This window comes from Lithobates pipiens, unplaced genomic scaffold, assembly GCF_037356315.1.
Source record: "Lithobates pipiens isolate NorthernLeopardFrog02 unplaced genomic scaffold, aLitPip1_a1.2 Scaffold_8, whole genome shotgun sequence".
Lineage (NCBI taxonomy): Eukaryota > Metazoa > Chordata > Amphibia > Anura > Ranidae > Lithobates > Lithobates pipiens.
The window spans coordinates 569,326,579-569,343,179 of record NW_027507903.1 but is presented as its reverse complement, the minus strand read 5'-3'; the positions used below and the strand labels follow the sequence as shown (position 1 = coordinate 569,343,179).

Genomic DNA, 16,601 nt, shown 5'->3' with positions numbered 1-16,601 from the left:
AAGGTTGATCAATACATTGTTCTGTGCTGTCCACTGGACGATAGCGCTACATTGGCGCTCGCAAGTCACCTCCTGGCCGGGGGTTCTTGGTAGGATGGACGCTATCCGTCTAATGGAACGGGTACACCACACCATTATGGACACCATGCATATCCATACTGCCAAATGGTCCGAGTGGCCGGTGTGCTCCGGTCCTATGGGGGGTCCCTCCCCATATATCCCTCAGTAGGTGATACACTGGTGTCCAGGCGGTCCCATTGAATTCTTATATTTCTATCTTTTTGATGGCTTATTCTCCTATATCTTGGTTCCGGGCCTGTGACTAGCACCAGCTTGGAAACAGTACTGTAGAGTATTAGCTATCTGTCTGTGAAGTCAATAGTAATAATTATTGCAAGGTTAACTTTCTATTTGAGTTTCTTTTATTTTCCCTTGTTTTACTAACTTTCTATTATGTACATCTTTGCACCTGATAAGCATCTTCTGGTGCATACGGTCCAGGCTGTATACTTTAATCACCTTTTTAAAAAAAAAAAAAAAGCTCCTTGTTGGGCCTGGTCCGCTGCTGTGCCAGCAACATTTGTATGATGTGTATATCTATTATGCTTTCCATTGATGCTGTCATGTACTTGTGTCTGTTGATCTACTTATGTTTCTTTTACCACCAATAAAAACGTTTGTAATAAAAAAAAAAAAAAAAAAAAAAACACTACTCTTCATCCCTTAGGTCTTGTAGGAAACCATATGGATGGAAAATTAACTGGAAGATCAAGCTTTCAGTGCTCTTTTGCCTTCCACCATATTCCACCCAGCTAAAATCTTTAGCTCTGCATCCAACAGACCTTGCAAGATACAATGTCTACTCATCCTGGAACAACAGAGGCATTTTCCATCTATGTGACATGCTTCCCTTAGTTTCATCACACAGAAAGAACAAAGCACCGAGGAATTCAAAAGGGCTTTTTCAAAGGTGTGGAAAAAAAAGATGATGTCTCTGTCAGAGAATGGTTTGCAGAAGATTGGCACATAGATATTTGCCAATGCAAATGTGCAGAAGAGCGAGAACGGCCGAGAAACTTCATGTGCTAGTACGCATGTGCGTACGCCAAAGCGCACACAATGCGTGACAATTTCTGGTGCCCAGTGGCCTATTTAAAGCTAGCAGCATAAGCCATTAGTTGCTGGATGATCTTCAGCTTCCCCTGTGAGTTCCTGTGATCCTGATATTATTCATGTGTGAAAATTCATGTGCCAGTGCGCATATACGTACGCCAAAGCGCGTGCATGAGCCATTAGTTGCTGGATGAACTTCAGCTTGCCCTGTGAGTTCCTGTGTTCCTGATAGTATTTCATTTCCTGTCCTGACCCGGCTTGACCTGTCTTGTCTGCATCCCTGGCTTTGACCCTTGGTACTTTGACAACAAGGGAATGATTGGAGGTTACAATGGAAAAACAGCTTTGAGGTTTCAGCACTAGGAGTGTGCGGGTGGTTAAAAGGACTTGCATTTCCCATACCGGGAGTCGAACCCGGGCCGCCTGGGTGAAAACCAGGAATCCTAACCGCTAGACCATATGGGAAAACTAGCTGCCTTGTTTTGAGAAAAATAGAGAAAACCAAAGGGAAAAAAAGATGTGCCACCGCCATCAGCTTCCAAGTATGGTGGCCAGCTATGACACACATATCACTTTCACTAATTGGCCTCGTTAGCGCAGCAGGTAGCGCGTCAGTCTCATAATCTGAAGGTCGTGAGTTCGATCCTCACACGGGGCACTACTCTCTAACCATTTTGTGAGCCTTGGGGTCCTTAATCTATGAAAAACGCTACTCTTCATCCCTTAGGTCTTGTAGGAAACCATATGGATGGAAAATTGACCGGAAGATCAAGCTTTCAGTGCTCTTTTGCCTTCCACCATATTCCACCCAGCTAAAATCTTTAGCTCTGCATCCAACAGACCTTGCAAGATACAATGTCTACTCATCCTGGAACAACAGAGGCATTTTCCATCTATGTGACATGCTTCCCTTAGTTTCATCACACAGAAAGAACAAAGCACCGAGGAATTCAAAAGGGCTTTTTCAAAGGTGTGGAAAAAAAAGATGATGTCTCTGTCAGAGAATGGTTTGCAGAAGATTGGCACATAGATATTTGCCAATGCAAATGTGCAGAAGAGCGAGAACGGCCGAGAAACTTCATGTGCTAGTACGCATGTGCGTACGCCAAAGCGCACACAATGCGTGACAATTTCTGGTGCCCAGTGGCCTATTTAAAGCTAGCAGCATAAGCCATTAGTTGCTGGATGATCTTCAGCTTCCCCTGTGAGTTCCTGTGATCCTGATATTATTCATGTGTGAAAATTCATGTGCCAGTGCGCATATACGTACGCCAAAGCGCGTGCATGAGCCATTAGTTGCTGGATGAACTTCAGCTTGCCCTGTGAGTTCCTGTGTTCCTGATAGTATTTCATTTCCTGTCCTGACCCGGCTTGACCTGTCTTGTCTGCATCCCTGGCTTTGACCCTTGGTACTTTGACAACAAGGGAATGATTGGAGGTTACAATGGAAAAACAGCTTTGAGGTTTCAGCACTAGGAGTGTGCGGGTCGTTAAAAGGACTTGCATTTCCCATACCGGGAGTCGAACCCGGGCCGCCTGGGTGAAAACCAGGAAACCTAACCGCTAGACCATATGGAAAAACTAGCTGCCTTGTTTTGAGAAAAATAGAGAAAACCAAAGGAAAAAAAAGATGTGCCACCGCCATCAGCTTCCAAGTATGGTGGCCAGCTATGACACACATATCAGTTTCACTAATTGGCCTCGTTAGCGCAGCAGGTAGCGCGTCAGTCTCATAATCTGAAGGTCGTGAGTTCGATCATCACACGGGGCACTACTCTCTAACCATTTTGTGAGCCTTGGGGTCCTTAATCTATGAAAAACACTACTCTTCATCCCTTAGGTCTTGTAGGAAACCATATGGATGGAAAATTGACCGCAAGATCAAGCTTTCAGTGCTCTTTTGCCTTCCACCATATTCCACCCAGCTAAAATCTTTAGCTCTGCATCCAACAGACCTTGCAAGATACAATGTCTACTCATCCTGGAACAACAGAGGCATTTTCCATCTATGTGACATGCTTCCCTTAGTTTCATCACACAGAAAGAACAAAGCACCGAGGAATTCAAAAGGGCTTTTTCAAAGGTGTGGAAAAAAAAGATGATGTCTCTGTCAGAGAATGGTTTGCAGAAGATTGGCACATAGATATTTGCCAATGCAAATGTGCAGAAGAGCGAGAACGGCCGAGAAACTTCATGTGCTAGTACGCATGTGCGTACGCCAAAGCGCACACAATGCGTGACAATTTCTGGTGCCCAGTGGCCTATTTAAAGCTAGCAGCATAAGCCATTAGTTGCTGGATGATCTTCAGCTTCCCCTGTGAGTTCCTGTGATCCTGATATTATTCATGTGTGAAAATTCATGTGCCAGTGCGCATATACGTACGCCAAAGCGCGTGCATGAGCCATTAGTTGCTGGATGAACTTCAGCTTGCCCTGTGAGTTCCTGTGTTCCTGATAGTATTTCATTTCCTGTCCTGACCCGGCTTGACCTGTCTTGTCTGCATCCCTGGCTTTGACCCTTGGTACTTTGACAACAAGGGAATGATTGGAGGTTACAATGGAAAAACAGCTTTGAGGTTTCAGCACTAGGAGTGTGCGGGTCGTTAAAAGGACTTGCATCTCCCATACCGGGAGTCGAACCCGGGCCGCCTGGGTGAAAACCAGGAATCCTAACCGCTAGACCATATGGGAAAACTAGCTGCCTTGTTTTGAGAAAAATAGAGAAAACCAAAGGGAAAAAAAGATGTGCCACCGCCATCAGCTTCCAAGTATGGTGGCCAGCTATGACACACATATCACTTTCACTAATTGGCCTCGTTAGCGCAGCAGGTAGCGCGTCAGTCTCATAATCTGAAGGTCGTGAGTTCGATCCTCACACGGGGCACTACTCTCTAACCATTTTGTGAGCCTTGGGGTCCTTAATCTATGAAAAACACTACTCTTCATCCCTTAGGTCTTGTAGGAAACCATATGGATGGAAAATTGACCGCAAGATCAAGCTTTCAGTGCTCTTTTGCCTTCCACCATATTCCACCCAGCTAAAATCTTTAGCTCTGCATCCAACAGACCTTGCAAGATACAATGTCTACTCATCCTGGAACAACAGAGGCATTTTCCATCTATGTGACATGCTTCCCTTAGTTTCATCACACAGAAAGAACAAAGCACCGAGGAATTCAAAAGGGCTTTTTCAAAGGTGTGGAAAAAAAAGATGATGTCTCTGTCAGAGAATGGTTTGCAGAAGATTGGCACATAGATATTTGCCAATGCAAATGTGCAGAAGAGCGAGAACGGCCGAGAAACTTCATGTGCTAGTACGCATGTGCGTACGCCAAAGCGCACACAATGCATGACAATTTCTGGTGCCCAGTGGCCTATTTAAAGCTAGCAGCATAAGCCATTAGTTGCTGGATGATCTTCAGCTTCCCCTGTGAGTTCCTGTGATCCTGATATTATTCATGTGTGAAAATTCATGTGCCAGTGCGCATATACGTACGCCAAAGCGCGTGCATGAGCCATTAGTTGCTGGATGAACTTCAGCTTGCCCTGTGAGTTCCTGTGTTCCTGATAGTATTTCATTTCCTGTCCTGACCCGGCTTGACCTGTCTTGTCTGCATCCCTGGCTTTGACCCTTGGTACTTTGACAACAAGGGAATGATTGGAGGTTACAATGGAAAAACAGCTTTGAGGTTTCAGCACTAGGAGTGTGCGGGTCGTTAAAAGGACCTGCATTTCCCATACCGGGAGTCGAACCAGGGCCGCCTGGGTGAAAACCAGGAATCCTAACCGCTAGACCATATGGGAAAACTAGCTGCCTAGTTTTGAGAAAAATAGAGAAAAACCGAAGGGAAAAAAAGATGTGCCACCGCCATCAGCTTCCAAGTATGGTGGCCAGCTATGACACACATATCACTTTCACTAATTGGCCTCGTTAGCGCAGCAGGTAGCGCGTCAGTCTCATAATCTGAAGGTCGTGAGTTCGATCCTCACACGGGGCACTACTCTCTAACCATTTTGTGAGCCTTGGGGTCCTTAATCTATGAAAAACACTACTCTTCATCCCTTAAGTCTTGTAGGAAACCATATGGATGGAAAATTGACCGGAAGATCAAGCTTTCAGTGCTCTTTTGCCTTCCACCATATTCCACCCAGCTAAAATCTTTAGCTCTGCATCCAACAGCCCTTGCAAGATACAATGTCTACTCATCCTGGAACAACAGAGGCATTTTCCATCTATGTGACATGCTTCCCTTAGTTTCATCACACAGAAAGAACAAAGCACCGAGGAATTCAAAAGGGCTTTTTCAAAGGTGTGGAAAAAAAAGATGATGTCTCTGTCAGAGAATGGTTTGCAGAAGATTGGCACATAGATATTTGCCAATGCAAATGTGCAGAAGAGCGAGAACGGCCGAGAAACTTCATGTGCTAGTACGCATGTGCGTACGCCAAAGCGCACACAATGCGTGACAATTTCTGGTGCCCAGTGGCCTATTTAAAGCTAGCAGCATAAGCCATTAGTTGCTGGATGATCTTCAGCTTCCCCTGTGAGTTTCTGTGATCCTGATATTATTCATGTGTGAAAATTCATGTGCCAGTGCGCATATACGTACGCCAAAGCGCGTGCATGAGCCATTAGTTGCTGGATGAACTTCAGCTTGCCCTGTGAGTTCCTGTGTTCCTGATAGTATTTCATTTCCTGTCCTGACCCGGCTTGACCTGTCTTGTCTGCATCCCTGGCTTTGACCCTTGGTACTTTGACAACAAGGGAATGATTGGAGGTTACAATGGAAAAACAGCTTTGAGGTTTCAGCACTAGGAGTGTGCGGGTGGTTAAAAGGACTTGCATTTCCCATTCCGGGAGTCGAACCCGGGCCGCCTGGGTGAAAACCAGGAATCCTAACCGCTAGACCATATGGGAAAACTAGCTGCCTTGTTTTGAGAAAAATAGAGAAAACCAAAGGGAAAAAAAGATGTGCCACCGCCATCAGCTTCCAAGTATGGTGGCCAGCTATGACACACATATCACTTTCACTAATTGGCCTCGTTAGCGCAGCAGGTAGCGCGTCAGTCTCATAATCTGAAGGTCGTGAGTTCGATCCTCACACGGGGCACTACTCTCTAAACATTTTGTGAGCCTTTGGGCTCCTTAATCTATGAAAAACACTACTCTTCATCCCTTAGGTCTTGTAGGAAACCATATGGATGGAAAATTGACCGCAAGATCAAGCTTTCAGTGCTCTTTTGCCTTCCACCATATTCCACCCAGCTAAAATCTTTAGCTCTGCATCCAACAGACCTTGCAAGATACAATGTCTACTCATCCTGGAACAACAGAGGCATTTTCCATCTATGTGACATGCTTCCCTTAGTTTCATCACACAGAAAGAACAAAGCACCGAGGAATTCAAAAGGGCTTTTTCAAAGGTGTGGAAAAAAAAGATGATGTCTCTGTCAGAGAATGGTTTGCAGAAGATTGGCACATAGATATTTGCCAATGCAAATGTGCAGAAGAGCGAGAACGGCCGAGAAACTTCATGTGCTAGTACGCATGTGCGTACGCCAAAGCGCACACAATGCGTGACAATTTCTGGTGCCCAGTGGCCTATTTAAAGCTAGCAGCATGAGCCATTAGTTGCTGGATGATCTTCAGCTTCCCCTGTGAGTTCCTGTGATCCTGATATTATTCATGTGTGAAAATTCATGTGCCAGTGCGCATATACGTACGCCAAAGCGCGTGCATGAGCCATTAGTTGCTGGATGAACTCCAGCTTGCCCTGTGAGTTCCTGTGTTCCAGATAGTATTTCATTTCCTGTCCTGACCCGGCTTGACCTGTCTTGTCTGCATCCCTGGCTTTGACCCTTGGTACTTTGACAACAAGGGAATGATTGGAGGTTACAATGGAAAAACAGCTTTGAGGTTTCAGCACTAGGAGTGTGCGGGTCGTTAAAAGGACTTGCATTTGCCATACCGGGAGTCGAACCCGGGCCGCCTGGGTGAAAACCAGAAATCCTAACCGCTAGACCATATGGGAAAACTAGCTGCCTTGTTTTGAGAAAAATAGAGAAAACCAAAGGGAAAAAAAGATGTGCCACCGCCATCAGCTTCCAAGTATGGTGGCCAGCTATGACACACATATCACTTTCACTAATTGGCCTCGTTAGCGCAGCAGGTAGCGCGTCAGTCTCATAATCTGAAGGTCGTGAGTTCGATCCTCACACGGGGCACTACTCTCTAACCATTTTGTGAGCCTTGGGGTCCTTAATCTATGAAAAACACTACTCTTCATCCCTTAGGTCTTGTAGGAAACCATATGGATGGAAAATTGACCTGAAGATCAAGCTTTCAGTGCTCTTTTGCCTTCCACCATATTCCACCCAGCTAAAATCTTTAGCTCTGCATCCAACAGACCTTGCAAGATACAATGTCTACTCATCCTGGAACAACAGAGGCATTTTCCATCTATGTGACATGCTTCCCTTAGTTTCATCACACAGAAAGAACAAAGCACCGAGGAATTCAAAAGGGCTTTTTCAAAGGTGTGGAAAAAAAAGATGATGTCTCTGTCAGAGAATGGTTTGCAGAAGATTGGCACATAGATATTTGCCAATGCAAATGTGCAGAAGAGCGAGAACGGTCGAGAAACTTCATGTGCTAGTACGCATTTGCGTACGCCAAAGCGCACACAATGCGTGCCAATTTCTGGTGCCCAGTGGCCTATTTAAAGCTAGCAGCATAAGCCATTAGTTGCTGGATGATCTTCAGCTTCCCCTGTGAGTTCCTGTGATCCTGATATTATTCATGTGTGAAAATTCATGTGCCAGTGCGCATATACGTACGCCAAAGCGCGTGCATGAGCCATTAGTTGCTGGATGAACTTCAGCTTGCCCTGTGAGTTCCTGTGTTCCTGATAGTATTTCATTTCCTGTCCTGACCCGGCTTGACCTGTCTTGTCTGCATCCCTGGCTTTGACCCTTGGTACTTTGACAACAAGGGAATGATTGGAGGTTACAATGGAAAAACAGCTTTGAGGTTTCAGCACTAGGAGTGTGCGGGTCGTTAAAAGGACTTGCATTTCCCATAACGGGAGTCGAACCCGGGCCGCCTGGGTGAAAACCAGGAATCCTAACCGCTAGACCATATGGGAAAACTAGCTGCCTTGTTTTGATAAAAATAGAGAAAAACCAAAGGGAAAAAAAGATGTGCCACCGCCATCAGCTTCCAAGTATGGTGGCCAGCTATGACACACATATCACTTTCACTAATTGGCCTCATTAGCGCAGCAGGTAGCGCGTCAGTCTCATAATCTGAAGGTCGTGAGTTCGATCCTCACACGGGGCACTACTCTCTAACCATTTTGTGAGCCTTGGGGTCCTTAATCTATGAAAAACACTACTCTTCATCCCTTAGGTCTTGTAGGAAACCATATGGATGGAAAATTGACCGGAAGATCAAGCTTTCAGTGCTCTTTTGCCTTCCACCATATTCCACCCAGCTAAAATCTTTAGCTCTGCATCCAACAGACCTTGCAAGATACAATGTCTACTCATCCTGGAACAACAGAGGCATTTTCCATCTATGTGACATGCTTCCCTTAGTTTCATCACACAGAAAGAACAAAGCACCGAGGAATTCAAAAGGGCTTTTTCAAAGGTGTGGAAAAAAAAGATGATGTCTCTGTCAGAGAATGGTTTGCAGAAGATTGGCACATAGATATTTGCCAATGCAAATGTGCAGAAGAGCGAGAACGGCCGAGAAACTTCATGTGCTAGTACGCATGTGCGTACGCCAAAGCGCACACAATGCGTGACAATTTCTGGTGCCCAGTGGCCTATTTAAAGCTAGCAGCATAAGCCATTAGTTGCTGGATGATCTTCAGCTTCCCCTGTGAGTTCCTGTGATCCTGATATTATTCATGTGTGAAAATTCATGTGCCAGTGCGCATATACGTACGCCAAAGCGCGTGCATGAGCCATTAGTTGCTGGATGAACTTCAGCTTGCCCTGTGAGTTCCTGTGTTCCTGATAGTATTTCATTTCCTGTCCTGACCCGGCTTGACCTGTCTTGTCTGCATCCCTGGCTTTGACCCTTGGTACTTTGACAACAAGGGAATGATTGGAGGTTACAATGGAAAAACAGCTTTGAGGTTTCAGCACTAGGAGTGTGCGGGTCGTTAAAAGGACTTGCATTTCCCATACCGGGAGTCGAACCCGGGCCGCCTGGGTGAAAACCAGGAATCCTAACCGCTAGACCATATGGGAAAACTAGCTGCCTTGTTTTGAGAAAAATAGAGAAAACCAAAGGGAAAAAAAGATGTGCCACCGCCATCAGCTTCCAAGTATGGTGGCCAGCTATGACACACATATCACTTTCACTAATTGGCCTCGTTAGCGCAGCAGGTAGCGCGTCAGTCTCATAACCTGAAGGTCGTGAGTTCGATCCTCACACGGGGCACTACTCTCTAACCATTTTGTGAGCCTTGGGGTCCTTAATCTATGAAAAACACTACTCTTCATCCCTTAGGTCTTGTAGGAAACCATATGGATGGAAAATTGACCTGAAGATCAAGCTTTCAGTGCTCTTTTGCCTTCCACCATATTCCACCCAGCTAAAATCTTTAGCTCTGCATCCAACAGACCTTGCAAGATACAATGTCTACTCATCCTGGAACAACAGAGGCATTTTCCATCTATGTGACATGCTTCCCTTAGTTTCATCACACAGAAAGAACAAAGCACCGAGGAATTCAAAAGGGCTTTTTCAAAGGTGTGGAAAAAAAAGATGATGTCTCTGTCAGAGAATGGTTTGCAGAAGATTGGCACATAGATATTTGCCAATGCAAATGTGCAGAAGAGCGAGAACGGCCGAGAAACTTCATGTGCTAGTACGCATGTGCGTACGCCAAAGCGTACACAATGCGTGACAATTTCTGGTGCCCAGTGGCCTATTTAAAGCTAGCAGCATAAGCCATTAGTTGCTGGATGATCTTCAGCTTCCCCTGTGAGTTCCTGTGATCCTGATATTATTCATGTGTGAAAATTCATGTGCCAGTGCGCATATACGTACGCCAAAGCGCGTGCATGAGCCATTAGTTGCTGGATGAACTTCAGCTTGCCCTGTGAGTTCCTGTGTTCCTGATAGTATTTCATTTCCTGTCCTGACCCGGCTTGACCTGTCTTGTCTGCATCCCTGGCTTTGACCCTTGGTACTTTGACAACAAGGGAATGATTGGAGGTTACAATGGAAAAACAGCTTTGAGGTTTCAGCACTAGGAGTGTGCGGGTGGTTAAAAGGACTTGCATTTCCCATACCGGGAGTCGAACCCGGGCCGCCTGGGTGAAAACCAGGAATCCTAAACACTAGACCATATGGGAAAACTAGCTGCCTTGTTTTGAGAAAAATAGAGAAAACCAAAGGGAAAAAAAGATGTGCCACCGCCATCAGCTTCCAAGTATGGTGGCCAGCTATGACACACATATCATTTTAACTAATTGGCCTCGTTAGCGCAGCAGGTAGCGCGTCAGTCTCATAATCTGAAGGTCGTGAGTTCGATCCTCACACGAGGCACTACTCTCTAACCATTTTGTGAGCCTTGGGGTCCTTAATCTATGAAAAACACTACTCTTCATCCCTTAGGTCTTGTAGGAAACCATATGGATGGAAAATTGACCGGAAGATCAAGCTTTCAGTGCTCTTTTGCCTTCCACCATATTCCACCCAGCTAAAATCTTTAGCTCTGCATCCAACAGACCTTGCAAGATACAATGTCTACTCATCCTGGAACAACAGAGGCATTTTCCATCTATGTGACATGCTTCCCTTAGTTTCATCACACAGAAAGAACAAAGCACCGAGGAATTCAAAAGGGCTTTTTCAAAGGTGTGGAAAAAAAAGATGATGTCTCTGTCAGAGAATGGTTTGCAGAAGATTGGCACATAGATATTTGACAATGCAAATGTGCAGAAGAGCGAGAACGGCCGAGAAACTTCATGTGCTAGTACGCATGTGCGTACGCCAAAGCGCACACAATGCGTGACAATTTCTGGTGCCCAGTGGCCTATTTAAAGCTAGCAGCATAAGCCATTAGTTGCTGGATGATCTTCAGCTTCCCCTGTGAGTTCCTGTGATCCTGATATTATTCATGTGTGAAAATTCATGTGCCAGTGCGCATATACGTACGCCAAAGCGCGTGCATGAGCCATTAGTTGCTGGATGAACTTCAGCTTGCCCTGTGAGTTCCTGTGTTCCTGATAGTATTTAATTTCCTGTCCTGACCCGGCTTGACCTGTCTTGTCTGCATCCCTGGCTTTGACCCTTGGTACTTTGACAACAAGGGAATGATTGGAGGTTACAATGGAAAAACAGCTTTGAGGTTTCAGCACTAGGAGTGTGCGGGTCGTTAAAAGGACTTGCATTTCCCATACCGGGAGTCGAACCCGGGCCGCCTGGGTGAAAACCAGGAATCCTAACCGCTCGACCATATGGGAAAACTAGCTGCCTCGTTTTGAGAAAAATAGAGAAAACCAAAGGGAAAAAAAGATGTGCCACCGCCATCAGCTTCCAAGTATGGTGGCCAGCTATGACACACATATCACTTTCACTAATTGGCCTCGTTAGCGCAGCAGGTAGCGCATCAGTCTCATAATCTGAAGGTCGTGAGTTCGATCCTCACACGGGGCACTACTCTCTAACCATTTTGTGAGCCTTGGGGTCCTTAATCTATGAAAAACACTACTCTTCATCCCTTAGGTCTTGTAGGAAACCATATGGATGGAAAATTGACCGCAAGATCAAGCTTTCAGTGCTCTTTTGCCTTCCACCATATTCCACCCAGCTAAAATCTTTAGCTCTGCATCCAACAGACCTTGCAAGATACAATGTCTACTCATCCTGGAACAACAGAGGCATTTTCCATCTATGTGACATGCTTCCCTTAGTTTCATCACACAGAAAGAACAAAGCACCGAGGAATTCAAAAGGGCTTTTTCAAAGGTGTGGAAAAAAAAGATGATGTCTCTGTCAGAGAATGGTTTGCAGAAGATTGGCACATAGATATTTGCCAATGCAAATGTGCAGAAGAGCGAGAACGGCCGAGAAACTTCATGTGCTAGTACGCATATGCGTACGCCAAAGCGCACACAATGCGTGACAATTTCTGGTGCCCAGTGGCCTATTTAAAGCTAGCAGCATAAGCCATTAGTTGCTGGATGATCTTCAGCTTCCCCTGTGAGTTCCTGTGATCCTGATATTATTCATGTGTGAAAATTCATGTGCCAGTGCGCATATACGTACGCCAAAGCGCGTGCATGAGCCATTAGTTGCTGGATGAACTTCAGCTTGCCCCGTGAGTTCCTGTGTTCCTGATAGTATTTCATTTCCTGTCCTGACCCGGCTTGACCTGTCTTGTCTGCATCCCTGGCTTTGACCCTTGGTACTTTGACAACAAGGGAATGATTGGAGGTTACAATGGAAAAACAGCTTTGAGGTTTCAGCACTAGGAGTGTGCGGGTGGTTAAAAGGACTTGCATTTCCCATACCGGGAGTCGAACCCGGGCCGCCTGGGTGAAAACCAGGAATCCTAAACACTAGACCATATGGGAAAACTAGCTGCCTTGTTTTGAGAAAAATAGAGAAAACCAAAGGGAAAAAAAGATGTGCCACCGCCATCAGCTTCCAAGTATGGTGGCCAGCTATGACACACATATCATTTTAACTAATTGGCCTCGTTAGCGCAGCAGGTAGCGCGTCAGTCTCATAATCTGAAGGTCGTGAGTTCGATCCTCACACGAGGCACTACTCTCTAACCATTTTGTGAGCCTTGGGGTCCTTAATCTATGAAAAACACTACTCTTCATCCCTTAGGTCTTGTAGGAAACCATATGGATGGAAAATTGACCGGAAGATCAAGCTTTCAGTGCTCTTTTGCCTTCCACCATATTCCACCCAGCTAAAATCTTTAGCTCTGCATCCAACAGACCTTGCAAGATACAATGTCTACTCATCCTGGAACAACAGAGGCATTTTCCATCTATGTGACATGCTTCCCTTAGTTTCATCACACAGAAAGAACAAAGCACCGAGGAATTCAAAAGGGCTTTTTCAAAGGTGTGGAAAAAAAAGATGATGTCTCTGTCAGAGAATGGTTTGCAGAAGATTGGCACATAGATATTTGACAATGCAAATGTGCAGAAGAGCGAGAACGGCCGAGAAACTTCATGTGCTAGTACGCATGTGCGTACGCCAAAGCGCACACAATGCGTGACAATTTCTGGTGCCCAGTGGCCTATTTAAAGCTAGCAGCATAAGCCATTAGTTGCTGGATGATCTTCAGCTTCCCCTGTGAGTTCCTGTGATCCTGATATTATTCATGTGTGAAAATTCATGTGCCAGTGCGCATATACGTACGCCAAAGCGCGTGCATGAGCCATTAGTTGCTGGATGAACTTCAGCTTGCCCTGTGAGTTCCTGTGTTCCTGATAGTATTTAATTTCCTGTCCTGACCCGGCTTGACCTGTCTTGTCTGCATCCCTGGCTTTGACCCTTGGTACTTTGACAACAAGGGAATGATTGGAGGTTACAATGGAAAAACAGCTTTGAGGTTTCAGCACTAGGAGTGTGCGGGTCGTTAAAAGGACTTGCATTTCCCATACCGGGAGTCGAACCCGGGCCGCCTGGGTGAAAACCAGGAATCCTAACCGCTCGACCATATGGGAAAACTAGCTGCCTCGTTTTGAGAAAAATAGAGAAAACCAAAGGGAAAAAAAGATGTGCCACCGCCATCAGCTTCCAAGTATGGTGGCCAGCTATGACACACATATCACTTTCACTAATTGGCCTCGTTAGCGCAGCAGGTAGCGCATCAGTCTCATAATCTGAAGGTCGTGAGTTCGATCCTCACACGGGGCACTACTCTCTAACCATTTTGTGAGCCTTGGGGTCCTTAATCTATGAAAAACACTACTCTTCATCCCTTAGGTCTTGTAGGAAACCATATGGATGGAAAATTGACCGCAAGATCAAGCTTTCAGTGCTCTTTTGCCTTCCACCATATTCCACCCAGCTAAAATCTTTAGCTCTGCATCCAACAGACCTTGCAAGATACAATGTCTACTCATCCTGGAACAACAGAGGCATTTTCCATCTATGTGACATGCTTCCCTTAGTTTCATCACACAGAAAGAACAAAGCACCGAGGAATTCAAAAGGGCTTTTTCAAAGGTGTGGAAAAAAAAGATGATGTCTCTGTCAGAGAATGGTTTGCAGAAGATTGGCACATAGATATTTGCCAATGCAAATGTGCAGAAGAGCGAGAACGGCCGAGAAACTTCATGTGCTAGTACGCATATGCGTACGCCAAAGCGCACACAATGCGTGACAATTTCTGGTGCCCAGTGGCCTATTTAAAGCTAGCAGCATAAGCCATTAGTTGCTGGATGATCTTCAGCTTCCCCTGTGAGTTCCTGTGATCCTGATATTATTCATGTGTGAAAATTCATGTGCCAGTGCGCATATACGTACGCCAAAGCGCGTGCATGAGCCATTAGTTGCTGGATGAACTTCAGCTTGCCCCGTGAGTTCCTGTGTTCCTGATAGTATTTCATTTCCTGTCCTGACCCGGCTTGACCTGTCTTGTCTGCATCCCTGGCTTTGACCCTTGGTACTTTGACAACAAGGGAATGATTGGAGGTTACAATGGAAAAACAGCTTTGAGGTTTCAGCACTAGGAGTGTGCGGGTCGTTAAAAGGACTTGCATTTCCCATACCGGGAGTGGAACCCGGGCCGCCTGGGTGAAAACCAGGAATCCTAACCGCTAGACCATATGGGAAAACTAGCTGCCTCGTTTTGAGAAAAATAGAGAAAACCAAAGGGAAAAAAAGATGTGCCACCGCCATCAGCTTCCAAGTATGGTGGCCAGCTATGACACACATATCACTTTCACTAATTGGCCTCGTTAGCGCAGCAGGTAGCCCATCAGTCTCATAATCTGAAGGTCGTGAGTTTGATCCTCACACGGGGCACTACTCTCTAACCATTTTGTGAGCCTTGGGGTCCTTAATCTATGAAAAACACTACTCTTCATCCCTTAGGTCTTGTAGGAAACCATATGGATGGAAAATTGACCGCAAGATCAAGCTTTCAGTGCTCTTTTGCCTTCCACCATATTCCACCCAGCTAAAATCTTTAGCTCTGCATCCAACACACCTTGCAAGATACAATGTCTACTCATCCTGGAACAACAGAGGCATTTTCCATCTATGTGACATGCTTCCCTTAGTTTCATCACACAGAAAGAACAAAGCACCGAGGAATTCAAAAGGGCTTTTTCAAAGGTGTGGAAAAAAAAGATGATGTCTCTGTCAGAGAATGGTTTGCAGAAGATTGGCACATAGATATTTGCCAATGCAAATGTGCAGAAGAGCGAGAACGGCCGAGAAACTTCATGTGCTAGTACGCATGTGCGTACGCCAAAGCGCACACAATGCGTGACAATTTCTGGTGCCCAGTGGCCTATTTAAAGCTAGCAGCATAAGCCATTAGTTGCTGGATGATCTTCAGCTTCCCCTGTGAGTTCCTGTGATCCTGATATTATTCATGTGTGAAAATTCATGTGCCAGTGCGCATATACGTACGCTAAAGCGCGTGCATGAGCCATTAGTTGCTGGATGAACTTCAGCTTGCCCTGTGAGTTCCTGTGTTCCTGATAGTATTTCATTTCCTGTCCTGACCCGGCTTGACCTGTCTTGTCTGCATCCCTGGCTTTGACCCTTGGTACTTTGACAACAAGGGAATGATTGGAGGTTACAATGGAAAAACAGCTTTGAGGTTTCAGCAATAGGAGTGTGCGGGTGGTTAAAAGGACTTGCATTTCCCATACCGGGAGTTGAACCCGGGCCGCCTGGGTGAAAACCAGGAATCCTAACCGCAAGACCATATGGGAAAACTAGCTGCCTTGTTTTGAGAAAAATAGAGAAAACCAAAGGGAAAAAAAGATGTGCCACCGCCATCAGCTTCCAAGTATGGTGGCCAGCTATGACACACATATCACTTTCACTAATTGGCCTTGTAGCGCAGCAGGTAGCGCGTCAGTCTCATAATCTGAAGGTCGTGAGTTCGATCCTCACACGGGGCACTACTCTCTAACCATTTTGTGAGCCTTGGGGTCCTTAATCTATGAAAAACACTACTCTTCATCCCTTAGGTCTTGTAGGAAACCATATGGATGGAATATTGACCGCAAGATCAAGCTTTCAGTGCTCTTTTGCCTTCCACCATATTCCACCCAGCTAAAATCTTTAGCTCTGCATCCAACAGACCTTGCAAGATACAATGTCTACTCATCCTGGAACAACAGAGGCATTTTCCATCTATGTGACATGCTTCCCTTAGTTTCATCACACAGAAAGAACAAAGCACCGAGGAATTCAAAAGGGCTTTTTCAAAGGTGTGGAAAAAAAAGATGATGTCTCTGTCAGAGAATGGTTTGCAGAA

At 45.6% G+C, this 16,601-nt stretch overlaps 9 non-coding genes across 9 annotated transcripts; 7 read left to right on the top strand and 2 right to left on the bottom strand.

Moving 5' to 3' along the window:
• Positions 1–1,506: 1,506 nt before the first annotated feature.
• TRNAE-UUC (transfer RNA glutamic acid (anticodon UUC)) lies at positions 1,507–1,578 on the bottom strand. The gene has a single exon. It is a non-coding gene; the product is annotated as a tRNA-Glu (tRNA).
• Positions 1,579–1,698: 120 nt separating this feature from the next.
• Positions 1,699–1,771, top strand: TRNAM-CAU (transfer RNA methionine (anticodon CAU)). The gene has a single exon. It is a non-coding gene; the product is annotated as a tRNA-Met (tRNA).
• A 2,153-nt stretch (positions 1,772–3,924) lies between these two features.
• Positions 3,925–3,997, top strand: TRNAM-CAU (transfer RNA methionine (anticodon CAU)). Its single transcript has one exon. It is a non-coding gene; the product is annotated as a tRNA-Met (tRNA).
• A 1,041-nt stretch (positions 3,998–5,038) lies between these two features.
• On the top strand, positions 5,039–5,111 carry TRNAM-CAU (transfer RNA methionine (anticodon CAU)). The gene has a single exon. It is a non-coding gene; the product is annotated as a tRNA-Met (tRNA).
• Positions 5,112–6,151: 1,040 nt separating this feature from the next.
• On the top strand, positions 6,152–6,224 carry TRNAM-CAU (transfer RNA methionine (anticodon CAU)). The gene has a single exon. It is a non-coding gene; the product is annotated as a tRNA-Met (tRNA).
• Positions 6,225–7,265: 1,041 nt separating this feature from the next.
• On the top strand, positions 7,266–7,338 carry TRNAM-CAU (transfer RNA methionine (anticodon CAU)). The gene has a single exon. It is a non-coding gene; the product is annotated as a tRNA-Met (tRNA).
• Positions 7,339–9,300: 1,962 nt separating this feature from the next.
• Positions 9,301–9,372, bottom strand: TRNAE-UUC (transfer RNA glutamic acid (anticodon UUC)). The gene has a single exon. It is a non-coding gene; the product is annotated as a tRNA-Glu (tRNA).
• A 1,233-nt stretch (positions 9,373–10,605) lies between these two features.
• On the top strand, positions 10,606–10,678 carry TRNAM-CAU (transfer RNA methionine (anticodon CAU)). Its single transcript has one exon. It is a non-coding gene; the product is annotated as a tRNA-Met (tRNA).
• Positions 10,679–12,831: 2,153 nt separating this feature from the next.
• TRNAM-CAU (transfer RNA methionine (anticodon CAU)) lies at positions 12,832–12,904 on the top strand. Its single transcript has one exon. It is a non-coding gene; the product is annotated as a tRNA-Met (tRNA).
• Positions 12,905–16,601: the final 3,697 nt, after the last annotated feature.